This window comes from Natrix helvetica (genome assembly GCF_964273705.1).
Source record: "Natrix helvetica genome assembly, chromosome: 3".
NCBI lineage: Eukaryota > Metazoa > Chordata > Lepidosauria > Squamata > Natricidae > Natrix > Natrix helvetica.
This window is the reverse complement of record NC_138549.1, coordinates 176501968-176522175: the sequence shown is the minus strand read 5'-3', so window position 1 is coordinate 176522175 and position 20208 is coordinate 176501968. Positions and strand designations below refer to the sequence as shown.

The window sequence follows — 20208 nt, the reverse complement described above, 5'->3', positions numbered from 1 at the left end:
AAACGTCTTCAAGGAAAAACCAGAAAGTCCAGTTGCCTCTTGAAAAAAAAAAAGAATTGACCTTTGGGTCAGTGGGGGAAGCTGGATTTCCTTAACGGTAACATGACTCACTTAACAACTACTGGGATTTTACCTAGTAACTATAGCAACAAAAAAGGTTGTAAAGTCAGGTGTGACTCACTTAACAACTGTCTTGTGTAGCAACCAAACTTCTTGTCCCGATTGTGATAGAAAATCGAAGGCTACCTGCCCAAGAACACGAGGAAATAGTTGAATTTCGGCCGGTTGCGTCAGGCGCCAATTGCTTTAATTTGGGTAATCCGTGGCCTGATGTCACAAGACACACAGCTTTGCTGGTGATTGAGTTACCTTTGCTTATTCCGCTCCTGTGGGTAGACTGACTTGCAATACAGCAAATTATTCCTGTTTATGGCCTATTCCTCTGGAGGAGAGCAAGTTTGAGAAGATTGTAGCTGGTTCACTTTAATTTGGCAGGCGGGATGTATGTCGTTCCCCCCCACTCCACCCCATTTGCAAGATTGGATCAAGATAGGTCAACAGATTTATAATAATAATAATAATAATAATAATAATAATAATAATAATAATAATAATAATAATAATTGATAAAATGATATTAGAAAATTGTAAGAAAAGAAAAACGAACTTGAATATGGTCTGGATTGATTATAAAAAAGCATTCGACTCATTGCCACATAGTTGGATCATAAAATGCTTAGAAACAACTGGCATTAGTAAAAATATTACATCCTTCACTGAAAAGGCGATGAAACAATGGAGAACTGAGTTGGCAGTAGGGAATGAGAACTATGGAATGGTTAATATCAAGCGAGGAATTTTCCAGGGTGATTCACTTTCACCTCTTCTCTTCATCATCGCGATGATCCCACTATCAGTAATCTTAAAAAAAATGAAATTAGGCTACCAAACAGCCAAAGAAGCTGAAAAAATTTCACATTTATTATATATGGATGATTTGAAACTCTATGGAAAGTCAGAAATAGAAATCCAATCACTGACAAACACAGTCCGAGTATTCAGCAATGATATTTCAATGCAGTTTGGCATGGAAAAATGCGCCACTGTATCCATAAAAAGGGGCAAAATCACTACATGTGAGGGAATTGAAATGCCCAATGGCCAACTAATTAAATGCAACGAAAATGAAGCCTACAAATACTTAGGCATTTTGCAGTTGGATAACATCAAACATGGAGAAGTAAAAACTATTGTCAGGAGAGAGTACACCAACAGAGTTAGGAAAATTTTGAAATCTAAATTAAATGGTGGAAATACAATCAAGGCCATAAACACCTGGGCAATACCAGTTATAAGATACACAGCTGGTATAGTTAACTGGACACAAGCTGATTTGGACACTTTGGACCCAAAAACAAGGAAACTAATGACAATGCACTACAGTTTACATCCACGCGGTGACACTGATAGACTATACCTGCCCCGAAAATCAGGTGGCAGAGGATTATTACAAGTGAAGCAAATAGTTGAAGAAGAAAAACATGCACTGGCTGATTATTTAAAAGAAAGTCAAGAACATCTATTAATCGAAGTAAAGAACAAAAATCTACTGAAGGCCCAACAGACGAAACAAGAATACAGAAAAGATGTGATAAAATCAAGAATAGAGAGTTGGCAGAACAAAGCCTTACATGGTCAATTTCTGGAAAAAATAAAAGATAAAGTGGACAGTGAAAAAACTTGGTTATGGTTAACAACAGGTACATTAAAGAAAGAAACAGAGTCACTAATCCTGGCTGCGCAAGAACAAGCTATCCGAACAAATGCCATTAAGGCCAAAATCGAAAAATCCTCTGATGATGCCAAATGCAGACTCTGCAAAGAAGTTGATGAAACTGTTGACCACATACTCAGCTGCTGTAAAAAAATCGCGCAGACTGATTATAAATTGCGGCACAATTCAGTAGCACAAATGATCCACTGGAATTTGTGCAAAAATTATAATATTAAAACAACAGCAAACTGGTGGGAACATAAGCCTGAAAAAGTCACCGAAAATCAGATGGTCAAGATCCTGTGGGATTTTCGTATACAAACAGACAAAGTACTAGCGCATAACACACCAGACATCACACTGGTTGAGAAAAAGAAGGTTACAATCATAGACATCGCAATACCAGGTGATAGCAGGGTTGAGGAGAAGGAACATGAAAAAGTCGCGAAATACCAGGACTTAAAAATTGAAATCCAACTATTATGGCACAAACCAGCAGTGGTAATTCCAGTGGTAATCGGCACACTGGGTGCTATTCCAAAAGCACTGGAATTACATATAAAACAGTTAAAAATTGACAAAATCACCTTCAGTCAAATGCAAAAAGCTGCACTGCTTGGATCCGCACCTATATTACGAAAATACGTTACGACGTCCTAGGCCCCTGGGTGGGGCCCGACTAGTAATCAATGCCAAATCCGGCGAATCAACTGGCCGCTGTGATGCAATCTAATAATAATAATAATAGCTTTATTATTGTAAACAGGAATGTATGATATGCTACACTTCTGGGTTTAGAATAGGGATAGGGTTTGGGGTAGAGATAGGGATAGAACAGAACAGAATGGAACAGAACGGAAAAGGACAGTAAAAATAATGGAACGGAATAGAAATAGAACAGAACAGAACAACAGAGTTGGAAGGGACCTTGGAGGTCTTCTAGTCCACCCCCTGCTCAGGCATGAAACCCTATAGGGCAGTGATGGCGAACCTTTTTTTATAGTATAGGGGTTTCAGACAAATGGTCTCTTTTTAAGTTTCCAGTGGTTAAGGGCGGTTTGTAGGAAGGAAGGAAGGGAGAGAGGAAGATAGGAAGGGAGGAAGGAAGGAAGTTGCCTATTTGTTGAATAAACCAAACCAAACTTAAGAAGATATTTCCTTTAGGACAGAGGTGTGCAAACTTGGCAACCTTAAGACTTGTGGACTTCAACTCCCAGAATTCTGGGAGCTGAACTCCACCCAGCATCCAATGGCCAAATTGGAGAATGAAGGGAGGAGGAGGAGGTATCAAGGAACAGACCCCAAATCACTTTGGTCTTCTGTGTCATGCAGTAGCCAAGTTAGACCCCCGACAAGAAGCAATGGATGGAAACTAAACAAGGAGAGAAGCAATCTAAATCTAAGGAGAAATTTCCTGACAGGGGAGAACAATTAACCAGTGGAACTGCTTGCCACCAGAAGTTATAGGTGCTGCATCACTGGAAATTTTCAAAAAGAGATTGGACAACTCTTTGTTTGAAATTGTATAGGGCTTGTCCAGGGGTTGGACTAGAAGACCTCCATGGTCCCTTCCAGCGCTCTTACTCTGCTATGTGTTTTCCACGGGGTGGTTAATTAATTTTCCCAAGGGAAAAAATGAGAAATTGGAATTGTTGCGTAGGACTGAACCAAGGGGCGTGTGAAAATGGGGACTTAACGACCATGTTATTCTCTTAACAACTGTGGCAAGGAAGGTTGCAAAACTCACTTAACAACTGCCTCACTTAGCAACAGAAATATTGGGTGCAATTGTGGTCGTAAATCGAGGACTATCTGTAATTATATTCCCCAGTTAAACTCTCATGATCTTATAAATTGATAAATGGATGCATTTCCTGGTTCCCTGTTCATGATGCATTTAAGTATCTGCTTTGCTTAATGCTTTAAAAACAGCTTGTTTTTCTATTTTTATTTTGTGTGTGTGCTGGACTTATTATTCTTTGAAGTCTACAGATAGCCAAATAAAAACAGTTTTCTAGCACACACAAACACTCCTTTTGGGTTTTTTTTTTTTAAGGATCTTGTTTGCATTTTCTAATATTTATTGTCTCTTGCTGTGCAAATGTACAATTATTCTTGTGTGGTTGCTGAGTTTAGTTTATATTATCTGCCCATTTATTTATTTCAAGTACAAATACCAGCATAACATGAAGGCTGAACAAACGTGAACATTGACTGTATAAACTAAATGCATAAAACGTAAAAACGTGATCAGCAGTTCGGGCGCTTAACGATTGGTTTTTCTTTATGATGGTCACCTTCTCCCCCTTTTGCGACCATTTGATGAGCAAAGTCAGTGGGGAAGCCAGATTCACTTAACAACCGGGTTACTAACTGAAGAACGGCAGCGACTCATTTAACAACGGCGGCAAGAGAGGTTGTAAAAGGGGATCAAAATTTCACTAAAAAAACTGCCCCGCTAAGCAACAGAAATGTTGGGCTCAATTGTGATCGTGAGTTGAGGACCACCTGTACTGGAGATGAGATGCTATTTCCTTATTTGATTAGTTGGGGGTGGGTGGGAAATATTAGATAAACCATGAAAGGATCTCAGAAGGAAAATAAGTCTGCGTGAAAGTCACATGGATAGATTTCCAGAACTGATGTTGGGTCAGGTGCTACTTTAGATATATGTGTATATCTTCATTAGGAAAGAGAATACACATACATACATACATACATATATACATACATACATACATACATACATACATACATACATACATACATACATACATACATATTTCTCCTCTCTGCCGTCCTCTCCCATGCTGGGCTACGGGTAGTAAGTAGAAGGATGCAAAACACAGTTAATAATTCCATGTGAGAAGTAACCCCGGTGTGAATGAGTCAGAAGAAATGTGATGTCTTCCTGAGGTTCATAGATTTGGCAAAAGCCTTAATGACCCTGGGGCTGCTTAGATCGGATTAATTAACCTGTTTTGATGGAGATTGAATTTGATTAGGTCTCCCTTAATTTCCATCCAGTACAATCTACGGTCCTGATAACAGGAAGTTCTGGAATAGGAAGTAAAGGGCCTTCTCTGAAGTCTTTGGCGCTCACTGATTCTCGGCTGTTTCCTAACCCAACTAGGGAACATCATCAAGGATAGAAGGGAGTGGGGTTTGCAGAGGGAAGAGGAGGAGGAGGAGGAGGAGGACTGTAGTCCTTGGTCTCTGAGTTTGGTTGTTTTCTTGCAGACGTTTCATGACCCAACTGGGGAACATCATCAGTACTAGAAGGGAGTGGGTTGAAGAGGAGGAGGAGGAAGAGAGGGAAAAGGAGGAGGAGGAGGAGGGAGAAGGAGTAAGAGGAAAAGGAGGAGGAGGATAACTGTGGGGTCCTTGGTGCTCTCTGAGTTTGGTTGTTTTCTTGCAGACGTTTCATGACCCAACTATGGAACATCATCAAGGATAGAAGGGAGTGGGGTTTTCAGAGGGGAGAGGAGGAGGACTGTGGTCCTTGGTCTCTGAGTTTGGTTGTGTTGTTGTGGCCATTTCATGACCCAACTGGGGAACATCATCAGTATTAGAATGGAGTGGGAATGATGGAGGAGGAGGAGGGGGAGGAGGAGGAGGAGGAGGAGGAGGAGGAGGAGGAGGAGGAGGAGGAGGAGGAGGAGGACGACTGTGATCCTTGGTCTCTGAGTTTGGTTGTTTTCTTGCAGACGTTTCATGACCCATCTAGATAACATCATCAGTATTAGAAGGGAATGGGGATGATGGAGGAGGACTGTGTGGTCGCTTGGTGCTCTCTGAGCTTAGCTGCTTTCTTGCAGATGTTTTATGACCCTGCTAAGGAACATTATCAGTGCTAGATGAGAGAGGGGATTGTGGAGGAGGAAGAGGAGGAGGAAAAGGAGGAGGAGGACTGTGAGGTCCTTGGTGCTCTGTGAGCTTGGCTGGTTTCTTGCAGACATTTCACTACCCAGCTAGGGAATATCATCAGTGCTCCAATGGCTAGACAGAGGATGGAGGTTATAAAAAGAATTGCAAAATAAAAATAAACCCAACTCATGGATCAAAGAGGGAGAGAGACTCAGCAGTTCAGTTTATTTAGTTTATTTAGGCTTATTTTGCAGACCGCTAGGAAATCGGAGTCGGCTTAACTCCGTCTGGCTGGCCGAAGCTTCTCTGGTCTTTTTCTCACACCTGTTACCTGATCTTTTGAAGCAGCCAATTCTGGGGCCGAACCTGAGACTCACCTGCATTCGGAGCAGATGTGCCGTCCTATTAGGTGACAGTCCCCTTGCGGGTGGCTCTAAATTATTCCTGTTTTGAACCTTTCCACTAAGTGAGGAGGCCGTATTTGAGAGGCTGCTCCTAAACGGGGAATATCCCCATTGGAATGATTTAACGGCTGGAGTGTTCGCTTTTTTTATTCTGTTAGATTAAAAACAAGGGTTTGGTTTAGATCAGGGGTGTCCAAACTTGGGAACTTTAAGACTTGTGGACTTCAACTGCCAGAATTCCCCAGCCAGCCATGCTGGCTGGGGAATTCTGGGAGTTGAAGTCCACAAGTCTTAAAGTTCTCAAGTTTGGACACCCCTGGTTTAGATATAAGTAGTCCTCGACTTACAGCCATTCATTTAGCGACCATTCGAAATTACAATAGCACCGAAAAAGGTGACTTGGGATCGGTCCTCACACTTATGACTGTTGCAGCATCTCCACAGTCATGCGATCAAAAGTGGGCGTTTATTTAGGTTGGTGGCAGCGTCCTGGGGAGAGGTGGATTCGCTTAATGACTGTGATTCACTTAAGAACTTGCAGCTTAACAATCGTGGCAAACATTCTCGTAAAATCGGGGATTGATTTAAGCACCGCCTCACAAAGCTGGCTGGGGAATTCTGGGAGTTGGAGTCCATCCTGCCTTCGAGAGGCTGAGAAATATTGGATATTCCTGATGAATTCTGGGAGTTGAAGTCCATCCGGCTTCAATTGGCTGAGGTTGAGAAACATTGGATCCACCTGGGGAATTCTGGGAGTTGAAGTCTATCCTGCCTCAATTGGCTGAGGTTGAGAAATATTGGATATTCCTGATGAATTCTGGGAGTTGAAGTCCATCCGGCTTCAATTGGCTGAGGTTGAGAAATATTGGATCCACCTGGGGAATTCTGGGAGTTGCAGTCCATCCTGCCTCAATTGGCTGAGGTTGAGAAATATTGGATATTCCTGATGAATTCTGGGAGTTGGAGTCCACCCGGCTTCAATTGGCCGAAAAACACTGCTTTTCGGTCTATACCAGGGGTGTCCAAACTTGGCAACTTTAAGACTTGTGGACTTCAACTCCCAGAATTCCCCGGCTGGGGAATTCTGGGAGTTGAAGTCCACAAGTCTTAAAGTTGCCAAGTTTGGACACCCCTGGTCTATACAAACCAATTTATTGCTTTTGTAATTAAATTATTTCAGGATTAAAAAACATGCTAACGATCGTTTGCCCCTTTTTGTTCAATCCAGCCGAGGGGGACAGTATAATTGTCCCTGGGCGAAGATGGATTTTGAGTCCTTGGTTTGCAGCCCCCTCCCCACTCCGGTCCAGAGAAGAGGACTACAAGTAGTCCTTGAGTTACAACCATTCGTTTAGTGACCGTCCAAAGTCGCAACGATGCTGAGAAAAGTGACTTACGTCCGTTTTTCACACTTGTGACCGTTGCAGCATCCCTATGGTCAAAATTTAGACCCTTGGCAACCGGCTCATATTTATGACTGTTGCAGCGTCCAGAGGTCACATGATCCCCTTTTGCGACCTTCTGAAAAGCCAAGTCCATGGGTGAAGCCGGATTCACTTAACAACCCTGTGACTAACTTAACTGCAGTGTTTCACTTAGCAACAGTGGCAAGAAAGGTCTTACAATGGGTAAAACCTACTGAACAAAGGTCTCGCTTAGCAACATCAATGTTGGGCTCCCTTGTGGCCATAACTCGAGGGTTATCTGTAATTAAGTGACTGTTCCATGAGTTTAGAGACCGGATGTTTTAGGTTTATATGCCTAGTGGTGACTTAGGTCTTGATGTTGAGATGGGCAGGTGAGCTGCTCACCTGTATTGGCTTTGGTGAAGGCTGCTGGGGACACTTTTTTGGGCAGGTGGGCAGATAAATCAAGGCTGGGTGGGGTCCCAGTTACTGAACCATTGCCCCACAGACCCCAGGTTGGAGGAGGGCGATCCTACCCACCCCTTGTCCTTGCCATCCCTGGGCAGAGTTGGGGTCCAGCACTTATTTGAAGACCCTGGCCCGCCTTAAGGGTGAAGGAGGATGCCTGTCCCCCTTCCCCTATTGGGGGGGGGCGTTGGGGGAGAAAAGGGAGGGGGTCTTCCAGATTCCCCATCCCCACCCTCCCTGCCTCCTTGCTTCCATTCTCCCCGAAGTCCCAGCAGCCCCTTCCCTATCGCTCGCCCCCCTCTCTCTCCCCCTCCCGCTGCCTAGCCCCCCCCTCCCGCGGGGTGCGCGGGGGAGGATGCTGCCCCCACTCCCTCCATCCCTGCTCCCTCCCCGCTCCGCTCCGGCTCGCGCTGCTCGGCTCCCCGGGTGGGTGGGTGGGTGGGAGGGAGGGAGGCGCTCCGCAGCGGCACCCCCCCTCCTCCTCCCTCTCCGCGGGCAGCAGCTGGCTGTCAGCCCCCTCCTCCGCTCCACCGGGACGCCCCCCCCCCATCGCCGCAGCGGTCCCGCAGCAGGTAGGCCGGGCGGGGGTCTCTCGGTCGAGGGGGTCTTTTGTCCTTTTGGGGGGGGCGGAGAGGAGGGGGCGGCGGAGAGGCCGGCTTGGCCAGGCGTGGCGGGGGGCGCTGGGCAGGGGAGGGAAAGGGGGGAGGGAGGGGAGGGGAGGGGGCGTTCGCAGGCTCGCTCCCACCTGGCCAACCGGCTGCCCTCCCTCCCTTCCCCCCTCCGGGGCTCCGAATGCACGTGGGGCGCGCAACGGTAAGACGCGCTGACAGCCGGGCAGGAGCGGCAGCGGCGGCGGCGGCGGCGGCGGCCGAAGGAGGCTCGGAGGGACGGGCGCGCATCGCCCGCGGCCGGGGTACAATGGGGAAGGCGGGCGCGGGAGAGGGGGGTGGGGGTCCCGGGAGAGGGGTGGGTGGGTGGGGCTGGGGTCTTCCCCCCCCCCGGCTGGAGGGGCTGCCCAAGGTGGCCGGTTTGAAAGTCCCTCGCGCGTTCGGATTCCAGGCTCCACCGACCCTCCTCCTCTTCCCCCACTTCTTTCTCTTTCTCCTCCACTTCTTCCTTTCCTTCCTCCTCCTCCTCCTCCTCCTCCTCCTCTTCTTCCTCTGCCCCGCCTCCTCTTCCTCCGGCTGGGCTGGCCGCCCCCTTGGCCCGGCCGCCCCCCCCCGTCCCCCCTCCAAACTGCCTCTCATTAGCGTCTCTTAACGAGCTGGATGGCTGGCAAAGGTTAACGTTGGAGCGTCCTTCCCCGTCCTCTCCTCCCCCCCCCCCTCCAGTAGCAGCTTCAGCCTCTTCTTCCTTTTCTTTTTCTTCTTTTTCTCCTCCCCCCTCCCATCACTCCCGGAAGGGCACAAAAGCTGAGAGAGAGAGAGAGAGAGAGAGAGAGAGAGAGAGAAGGAAAGGGTGAGGGGGAAATCAAGAGAGAGAGATTGAGAGGGAGAAAGAGGGAGAGAGAGAGAGAGAGAAAGAAAAAAAGGGGGGGAAGAAACCAAGAGAGAGAGAAGGAAAGAGAGAAAGATTGAGACAGAGAGAGAGAGAGAAAGAAAGGAAGAGAGAAAGAAAGAGAGAGAGACAGAGGGAAAGAGAAAGAAATACACAGAGAGAAAGAGATAGAGAAACAGAGATACACACACACAGAAACGGGGAGAGAGGGACAAGAGAGAGAGAGCAAGAGACAGAAAGAAGGGGAGAGAAGAATAGAACAAGATAGAAAGAGATAGAGTCAGAGAAAGAGATAGTGAGACAGAAAGAGAGAGAGAGAGAGAGAAAGAGAAGTGAAGGGGAGGGAGGGGAGGGGGCGGATCAATGGGGAGCTCCAGCCCCATCAATTCTCCCGAGGGTGGGGTGCCTCTCCTCTCCTTGCCTATTGATTTCCCTCTCCCAGCCTCTGCTTCCCACCTGGGGCAGAGAGAAGGAAGGACAGCGGTAAGGGGGGGGGGGGAGAGGGAGGGAATAGAAGGGGAGGGGGATGTCTTCCTCTGCAGGCAGGCAGGCAGGGCTGCAACTCTTCCAGCTTTTGGGGTGGGGGTGGCGGGCGAGACTGGAAATAGATTGTTCCGGGAGGGAGGGAAGGAGGGAGGTCAAAGCAGGCTTATGGGTCAATCCCAGCTTTCAGCTGCCACCTCTAGGAATGCAGCAACTCCTGGCCAAGGCTTGATTAAGATAGGGTGGGGGGGGGGGTAGGAGGGCCTGGCTAAGGGGGGCAAGACAGAGAGGGAGATAAGAAGCACCAGGGAGGAGGAAGAGGAGGAGGAGGAAGGCACCGTCTCTGTTCCCCAGAAAGTTTTCCCCAAAGTCCCAAAGTGCGGCTTCTGATGCCTTCTCCTTGTGGCTCCTTCTGGGCATTTTCTGCCTGGCGCTGCTGAGGCTTCCTTCCCTTTGCATGTTCCAGCCAGATGTTTACTTCCTGCAGCCCTTTCGTTTTCTCCCCCTGCGGGGCGGGCAAACAATGGAATTGGCGTCAGCGATTCATCGAGCCTCGCCAGTGTCACTTCCTTGAAGAGCTCCTGCAACCGACGGTGGGCTGGTGGTGGTGGTGGCAGCTCACAGGTTGATCCCCCAGGAGAGAGACGCGCACACACACACACACAGAGAAAGCAAGCAGGGAGACCCCGGTGGCACTGGCCTGGCCGTCGGGATAGGGCTGGGTGAGTGTTAATTCAAGGGGGGGGGAACCCTTTTTACAAAATAAAAACAAAAAAACCCCAAAACCAAGCGGCTTTTCCTGCTGCCGGGGTTCTCGCTCACCGTCCCGGAGAGTTTGATTTCAGTGCGGAGACGTCACCAAGACGGGCAGGGCTGGGTCACCCTGCCATGAACTCAGAAGCGCGGTGGCTGGGTCTGTGCCACACCTGAGGCCGAGGTGCGGCTGGGTTTGTGGGAACGGGGGAGTTCAAACTGGGTTTGTGGGAACGGGGGGGGGGGGGGGCGGAACCTCAAACTGTGCCCAAACAAATAAACGACACGAGGCGTCTCTGGGTTTTGAGTCCGTGGAGTTGGGTTGAGGTTGGCCGTGCGACGTATTTAACCTGGGTAGCTTAACTCGGATCTTAGGGTTTATTTGGGTTCTGTGGCCGCCCATCCCGGAAAACGACTCGGCGAGGCTTCACGAGGATGGTTGATCCGGGGTTGCCTAACTGCTCGTTTTCACAACGGTCCTGTGAGGTGGGTTTATATCCCTGCTGGGATTTTCACCCGGACCCCCAGAAAATTGTTCCAGGGGAAAAGTCCATAAGGGGCCCATGGTCTTCTCCCTGCAGGCCGTACACTTAGATCTCCCCACATAAGCCCTTGGTTATTCACAAGGACCCCCTTTAGCCAGGAAGTCTCCTCTAAGACTTTTTTTTTAACGAGACAGGATCTCTTCCTGCATCTAGACACCAAAACAGGATTTAAGGACACGGTGAATTTTGCTTGTGGGGCATTCAGCGCGCTTGGAAAGTCTAAACGTAATTTGGGGGGGGGGGGGGCCTGGCCGTTCGCCTGGAAATGGGACAAAATTTTTGACCGTTTTGTTTCTCCTGCCTGCTACTTGAAACGGCATCAATTTCCCTGGGTCGAAGGAAGCGGAGGAGACGAGAGAGAGAGGGAGGGAGGGAGGGAGGGAGAGAGAGAGAGAGAGAGAGAGAGAGAGAGAGAGAGAGAGAGAGAGAGAGAGAGAGAGAGAAAAGGAATCCATCTTTCCTGGATCTAATGGACTTTGGAACAACCTTGCCAGGTCCTCCCCAGCTCGGGGAAGCCTGAGTGAGGCTTGGCTGACTTTGGGGAAGAGCCTCTTAAAAGCGTACTTACCTGGAAGCGAAAGTCGATGGTTGGCATCATTCGTCCCTTTTTTGTGTGCTTTCTCCAAGCGTGCCCTTTTCCTAAACGGGCCCAGAGGCAGCGAAGTCAGAGAACTCCTCTTTCCTTTTTGCAGAGTTTTGCCTAGAGTGGTGACATATGGAACACGCTGTCAGGTTTAAATAAGTGCCTCTTTTAGATCCTAGGAAGAACAAGGATTGAGAGTGACAGACCGTTGGGGAGACACATCGGTGGGTTTTGAGCCTCCCCCCCTTCCCCCCCCCGGGCTTTGGACACGGTTCGTTCAAAGGTCTGATCAGACAGGTGTCTCTGTGTGTGGGACTGGCCATCAGCAGAGAGTTTGTGAAGTTTTATTTTTATTATTATTATTATTCCCTCTCCTGTTTTCCTCTGCTGTTTTGAGATAAAATAGTAGCTCCTTGGGAAATAGGTTTTATTGAACTGATTGGAGCGGAGGCTTTGAATGGTGGTATGATGTACGGAAGAAAATAAACATCTGGATTGCAGACTTTGGATAGTGGGGCACTCGGTGCTCTCTGAGCTTGGTGGTCTCCTTGCAGACGTTTCATGACCCAACTAGGGAACATCATCAGTACTAGAAGAGAAGAGTGTTTGTGGAGAGGAGGAGGAAGAGGAAGAGTGGGGGAGGAGGACGCAGAGGAGGAGAACTGTGAGGTCCTTGATGCTCTCTAAGCTTGGTTGTTGTTGTTTTTTTTGAAATTTTATTTTTTATTTTTGAATAAACACAAGTACAACACAAAGAATCCTCTTTCTTTACATACTATAGAAAGTGTGTCAATTGGTTACAAAAAGCTTTTGTGCATCTCTTCCACAGTCATCACCTATAATACATATCAAATCATATATTCTAAATCAAATATATATATAGATATTACTATCATCATACCTCAATTTTCATTTGACCACAATTGTTTTAATGTCCTTTTGTATAAAATATGCCAAAGTTTAAAGGATAACCACATAATGGCATTTTGTTAGCTATTTCCAATATCATCCAATAACATTAAATCCTTATAACCTGTTCTATATAAAAATCAATAATATTTAGTAACCAAGTTTCTAGTCCTCCTTTCCAAATCACTGTTTACAATTTATATCCAATGTCCTTTTGTTAAGCCAATACATATATACGTTATTATCATTATCAAACATTTATTTGACTCTGTCCATTATCATAACATTGCTTTTGACCGAATACTCAAACTAGATTCAATTCAATTTTTTATTATTAGCTTTTATGTCATAACAAAATTTCTAATCTTCCTTTCATTTACCATTCATATCCAATTAATTCTTATCAAGCCACTACATATGTATACATTATTATCATTGTCAATTATTTATTTAACCATATCCATTATCACTTCATTTTTTTACATAATTCTCTAAATTTAACTAAGTTTAACTAATTTTTTTTATTATAAGCTTTCATATATCAACCTGTATCTTTCCAGTAATAATGCAATCTTATGTCTTTTGCCGTTTGTGGAAATAATGTTCTGATTATTCCCTTAATAATATTTGTGCGGACTTCTCTTCGCAGCTCATTGCTTGTTGCATCTCTTATATAATTTCGATACCCTCCACCTTGGTTGTTTTCTTGAAGATGTTTCATGACCCAACTAGGGAACGTCATCAGTACTAGAAGGGAGTGTGGTTTGTGGAGAGGAGGAGGGGGAGGAAGAGAAAAAGGACTGTGGGGTCCTTGGTGCCCTCTGAGTATGGTGGTTTTCTTGCACCATTTTTTCGTGACACAATTAGGGAACATCATCAATGCTAGAAAGGAGGGGGAATTGCAGGGAGGAGGAGGACTGTGGGGGTCCTTGGTGCTCTCTGAGCTTGGATGTTTTCTTGCAGACATTTCATGACCCAACTGGGTAACATCATCAGTGCTAGAATGGATGGGGGAGGAGGAGGAAGAGGATTGTGGGATCCTTGGTAACTCTCTGAGTTTGGATGTTTTCTTGCAGACGTTTCACGACCCCACTAGAGAACGTCATCAGCGCTTTGCATTGGTTTCTTTACTATGTTGGCCTGGAGTGATACTTGTTGAATTACTACCTGAAGTAATTAATTAAGATTTTCTTAAAAAAACGAATCACCTCTGTCTCAGTGCAAACGGTATTTAGGTTAAAGGAGCATATACACAAAAGGGCAGCATAGGTGTTGTGGACAAGGTTTTAGAAAGTTTGATGATGATGATGATGATGATGATGATGATGATGATGATGATATCCATTTGGTCCTGTCCGACTCTTGGTGCTTCTCTGGGCCAGACGTTCTCCCCACATCGTCTGATCTTGCCCTGTTCCTTTGGATTTTCCTATGCACTGGGCTGCGGTCAGTTTTGATGGTGTCCAGTCTGCAGCCTGGTTTCCTTTGGCCACTGACTCTTCCCAACGTATTTGCTTTCTCCAGTGAATTCCCCTGCCAGACATGGCCAAAATAAGTGAAACTTTCATCATTTTGCCTCCTGGTTGGGTGTTATTAAACAGATTGACAAGAGTCAGATGGGACCTTGGAGGTCATCTAGTCCAACCCACCTTGCAGGAGACCCTACAGCATTTCTGACCGATGGCAGTACGGTCTCTTCTTGAAAGCCTCCAGTGATGAATCTCCCACAACTTCCGAAGGCAACTTCTGTTCCATGGATTGATTGCTCTCACTGTCAGACAATTTATCCTTATTTCCAGGTTGAATCTCCTTGGTCAGTTTCCATCCATTATTCCTTCTCTGGCCTCCAAATGCTTTGGAGAATAGCTTGACCACCTTCCTCCTCTCTGTGGCAGCCCCTCAAATATTGGAAGACTGCCATCCTGTCTCCCCTGGTCCTCCTCTTCCCTAGACTAGCCAGGCCCAGTTCCTGCAACCGCTCTTCGTATGTTTTAGCCTCCAGTCCCCTCGTCGTCTTGGTTGCTCTTCTCTGCACTCTTTCTAGAGTCTCCAAATCTTATTTGTAGTGTGGTGACTAAAACTGGATGCAGGATTCTATGTGTGGTCTTACTAGGGCTTTATGGAGTGGTTTGAGCTACAGTCCTTGCTTGTTAGTCCCCGTTGCTGTCCATGGGAAGTCTGGCATGAATGCAGAAGGTTGGGGCTGCTGGCATCTTAACAAGGTTATCAGTTATCCTGAGATAGATTCTCAAGGCCCAGAGCTCTATAAAAACATCCAACTGATAAGCTACAATCAAGTAAACGCTGCCAGTTGCATTTCACCAGTTTTACAGAATTTAACAGAATATCAGAGTCGGAAGGGACCTCGGAGGTCTTCTAGTCCAACCCTCTGCTCAAGCAGGATACCCTTATGGAATTACAGAATAACAAGAGCTGGAAGGGACCTCGGAGGTCTTCTAGTCCAGCCCCCTGCTCAACCAGGAGACCCTTATGGAATAACAGAATAAGAAGAGCTGGAAGGGACCTCGGAGGTCTTCTAGTCCAGCCCCCTGCTCAAGCAGGAGACCCTTACAGAATAACAGAATTACAAGAGTTGGAAGGGACCTCGGAGGTCTTCTAGTCCAGCCCCCTGCTCAAGCAGGAGGCCCTTACAGAATTACAGAATAACAAAAGTTGGATACCGCAATGGTCATAAGTGTGAAAAATGGTCATCGGTCAGTTTTTTCCAGTGCCATTGTAACTTCAAGCAGTCACTAAGTGAAATGTTGTAAGTCAAGGACTACCTGTACACCCAAGTCACACACATAAACTTCACACCTGTGTCTTGGGGGGACAGAAGGAGATACAGGTAGTCCTCAACTTACAACGACAATGAAGCCCAAAATCCACCTTGCTAAGCGAGACAGTTGTTAAGTGAATTTTGTCCCCTTTTATGACCTTTCTTTACACTGTTGTTAAGTGAATCACAACAGTTGTTAAGTTACACGGTTGTTAAGTGAATCTGGCCTCCCTGTCGACTTTGCTTGTTCAGAAAGTCGCAAAAGGGGATCAGGTGACCCTCTGCGGAACACTGCGACCGTCATAAATACGAGTCAGTTGCCAAGCATCTGAATTTTGATGACGTGAAGCTGCGATGGTCCTTAAGTGTGAAAAACTTTCATAAAACACTTTTTTTCAGTGCCGTTGTGACTTCAAATGGCCACTAAGTGAACTGTTGTAAGTTGAGGACTGCCTGTAGTCAATTTCTGGTTTATTTTTTGCTAATTGGGATGGCATCGAAAGTGAGATTATTCCGCTGGAGGCGTTTTCTGTGGTGTGAAGATTGTGGGAATTCCAGGTGCAACACAAGGAAGAGAAGGGTGGTTTGAACTCTTCGGCCTCACAAAAGAACCACAAAGCTCAAGTTTGGATTATTATTATTATTATTATTATTATTATTATTATTATTATTATTATTATTATTATTATTATTATTATTATTATTATTTTCTTCCCTTCCGAGATGTCCCAGGAGGGATTTCCTTCGCCCTGGCTGACGTTGACCAGAGAATTGTCAAAGTGTCTAGAGTATTTTGCAAATGTGTATAAAACCCTTTTTCCCTGCCAAGATGGGATTGTCATCTGAACAGGACACCCAATTGACTAAATTATCAACTGCAGTGTTTCACTTAACAACCGTGGCAAGAAAGGTTGTAAAAGGGGGCGAAGTTCATTTGGCGAACATCTTGCTTAACGACAGAACCTCGGGGGCTCCGTTGTGGTCGTAAGCCGAGGACCCACCTGTACTTGGTGAACTTACTTCTAAGCCAGGGGTGTCCAAACTTGGGAACTTTAAGACTTGTGGACTTCAACTCCCAGAGTTGAAGCTCTATAGCTTTTTAAAAATATATATATAGTATAGAGCAGTACAAGTATTCCTCGACTTACGACCACAATTGTGAGCCCACAATCTCTGTTGTTAAGCGAGACGCTTGTTAAGCAAATCCTTTGCCCCATTTCACAGCCTTTCCTGTTGCCATTGTTAAGCGAATCATTGCAAGCGATAAGTTGGAAAGACGTGTTGTTAAGCGAATCCGGCTCCCCCCACCAACTTCACTGGTCGGCCGGTCGCCAAAGGGGGTCACATGTCCCAGGGACCCTGCCACCGTCATAAGTATGATTCAGCATTTGGATTTGGATCATGTAGTCGCAACGGTCATCGGTGTGAAAAACACTCAAAAGTCGCTTCCCCCCCCCCTAGTGCTGTCGTAACTTTGGTCATTAAATGAACTAAGTTGTAAGTTCGGGGACTGCCTGAATTTTTCCACCTTTGCCGGCTGGGGGATTCTGGGAGTTGAAGTCCACCCATCTTCGAGCTGCTCGAGGTTGAGAAGCGAGGCTCCCGAGGAAATTATGTGTATTTTTAACTGCCCGCTTTAGGAAAAAAACACCTCTCTGCTGGCGTGCGGCAGGCTCCGTGCCCCTAAAGTTGTTGATGGCACCAGGTTTCTTGGGGTTTAAACCCCGAGCTGCCAATCTTCCCTTCAGCTGCCAACTCTCCCCTGTGATTTTTAGGGTGGATGTTGGCAGCCGAGGTGCAAATCTCGAAGCGAAGCTCTGGCGTGGCATCCCTGGCATTTCTTCCCTGGCGAAGCCAACGGTGCCGTTTGGCCCCCACCCACCCCTGTAGATGCTGCTGATGCCCTCCCCGTCATCTCTGGCATCGAGAGGGCATGGCTAGGAAGTGTGGGCTGGCACGCAAAGATCTCCCCGGTTGGAGGCTGAGTGGTTATGACCAGGCATGCCAGCATGGCAGCTGGCGAGGGCAAGGCTGAGCTGCTAGTGACAGGCAACCTCGGGGTGCAACAAAGACACGCACAGAGACCAACGGGGCTGGGAAGCTGGTTTCTCAGCCAGGCAGCTCACCCTCCCCGGGGCGACGTTTTCTGTAAACTAACCATGGTTTGGGTGAAGCCACCTGGATGGCATGCTAGGCAGAAGACCTGGCTGGCATCTTGAAGAATGAGCTCTTTTCAGGTTGCCTTCTCCCTCCTCCTGGCACAAAGTCAGTGGGGAAGCTGGCTTCATTTAACAACCGCACGATTCGCTTAGCGACTGCTGCTGATTTGCTTAACCGTGCCACAAAGATCGTAAAACGGGGCAAAACTCTCACCTGTCTCGCTTAGCGGCAGAAATTTGGGGGCACGATCGTGGCCGTACGTCTAAAGGCAGGAGAAGAAGCAACAGATGGAAACTAACCCAGAAGAGAAGCCACCTGGAATTCAGGGGAAACTTCATGACAGTGAGAACAATTAACCAGTGGAACTGCTTGCCACCAGAAGTTGTGAATGCTCCATCACTGGAGGTTTTCAAGAAAAGATTACACAACCATTTGTCTGGAATGGTGTAGGGTCTCCTGCTTGAGCAGTGGGCTGGGCTAGAAGACCTCCAAAGGTCCCTTCCTACTCTATTATTCTATGTTGCATGTTCTTTCAGCGTTTTGGTGGACTCAAAATCCCGAATAAGTGAATCATGCTTCAACTGGACCTGGTAGAAAAATATAGAAGGAATGGATAACTTTAATTGAGGGTTGGCTCCATGGAGGAGGTGAAGACCATCAAGGACTTGAGCTCAATGGACTCTCCCTAACGGCCATGTGGATGCAGGACATCGTCTTAGTTACAGGTAGTCCTCAACATACGACTACAATTGCAACTGGAATTTCCATTGCTAGGTGGGGCAGGTTCTTAAGTGAGCCGTGCCCAATTTTACGAGTCTTAAGGTGTTACTTACTTTACAGTCTTAAACATAAACGTATCCCTTCGGTCGTTAAGCGAACCACGCAGTCATTAGGCGAATCTGGTTTCCCCATTGACTTTGCTTGCCAGGCGGTCACCAATCATGTGATCCCGGGACACTGCAACTGTCATAAGTACATGCCAGTTGCCAAGCATTTTAATTTTGATCGCAACTATTTTTATCCAACATTTTTTAAATTTTTTATTCTCTTGCATACCATTGTAAGTATGCATTCACATAATTGTTATTCTTCTTTACATTTGTCATTCTTAAACATTTGTTATCCCATTTAATAGGTTATGATATACAGTTTGGGTTGCTTTGTTTACCATCCCTTCCGCCTTATTTTCCCTTTCTTTTCTCCCTCCCTCCCTTCTCTCCTTTCTCCCTTCCTTCTTCCCTTACCTCTCCCCTACTCCTTCTCTTCTTCTTCCCCTTCCTACCCTCTCTCCTTCTCTTTCTCTCCCTTCCACCTCCCTCTCCTTACCTCTTCCTTCCTTCCCTCCTCTTCCTCTCGTTCTCTCCTCCTCTCTCCCTTTCTTTTTCTGTTGTTATAGGTGTCTCTTTCAAATCTCAGTTTATGTTTCCTTGGGATGGTATTTCCACAAACCCAAATATAACTTGAATTTTGATCGCAACTTGTGGGAGTTGGAAGTCCACAAGCCATGCTGGCTGGGGAATTCTGGGATTTAACAGAGTAACAGCGCTGGAAGGGACCTTGGAGGTCTTCTAGTCCAACCTCTCCCTGCACCGGAAGTCAAAGTCCACAGGTCTTAATGTTGCCGAGGTTGGATGCCCCTGTTCTTCGTTGGTGGGAAAGAGAGAAATTGGCAGATCTCGAGAGAATGGGGGGGGGGGGGATGGATTCAAATTTGGCCATGGACTTGTGGATGAATGAGGATTCAACCAAGGCCATGATTGCATTCACAAGGCACTCACGACCCAGATCAGTTGCAGCTGTGTTTGCCCAAGGTGGTTTGGTGGTTTGAAATTTGGATGCCGGTGAGGGTGGTTGGCTGGTTTGACGTAAAAGTGTGTTGCCCAAACTCAGCCTGTTTGGTGAGCTTGCGATTCAACCCGTTGTGCAAACAAGGAGGGAGGATTAATTCGGATTCAGGCTGGGCGTGTTGCGTGGACGTAGCTACAAAGCCTTCCCAATAAAATGAGCAAAGCTCCTATAATATTGATAGTTAGGAGGGCTGTGCTGGCCGGGGGATTCTGGGATTGGAAGTCCACCTGTCTTAAAAGTTGAAAAGTTGAAAAACAGTGATATATAAAGTTTACGTATAGGGATAGAATAGAGTAGAAAACCAATTTTGTGGTATTTAAGTACAGTGACAATAAAGTTTATACTTAATACCAAAGAATAGAAAAGAAAATATGGAATGGAATAGAATAGAATAGGAAAGAGAAAACAGTTTGTAGAAAAGAATAGAATGTTAGAATAGAATAGAATACTAGAATAGAATAGAATAGAATAGAATAGAATAGAATAGCTGGAAGGGTCTTTGGAGGTCATCTATTCCAGCCCCCTGCTCGAGCAAGAGATTCTGTACCATTTCAGACAAATGGCTGTCCAATCTCTTCTGGAAAGCCTCCAGGGATGAAGTTCCCACAACCTCTGGTGGCAAGCAGTTCCACTGGTTAATTGTCTTCACTGTCAGGAAGTTTCTCCTTAATTCCAGGTTGCTTCTCTCCTTGCTTAGTTTCCATCCGTTGCTTCTTGTTCTGCCTTCTGGTG

At 46.4% G+C, this 20208-nt stretch overlaps 1 protein-coding gene across 1 annotated transcript in view; it reads left to right on the top strand.

The window, feature by feature from the left end:
• Positions 1–10284: 10284 nt before the first annotated feature.
• Positions 10285–20208, top strand: part of NOL4L (nucleolar protein 4 like) — a 52066-nt gene continuing 42142 nt past the window's right edge. The window contains exon 1 of the mRNA XM_081948124.1: positions 10285–10621. The gene's annotated coding sequence lies outside the window, so the exon portion shown is untranslated. The remainder of the gene's footprint in view (positions 10622–20208) is intronic.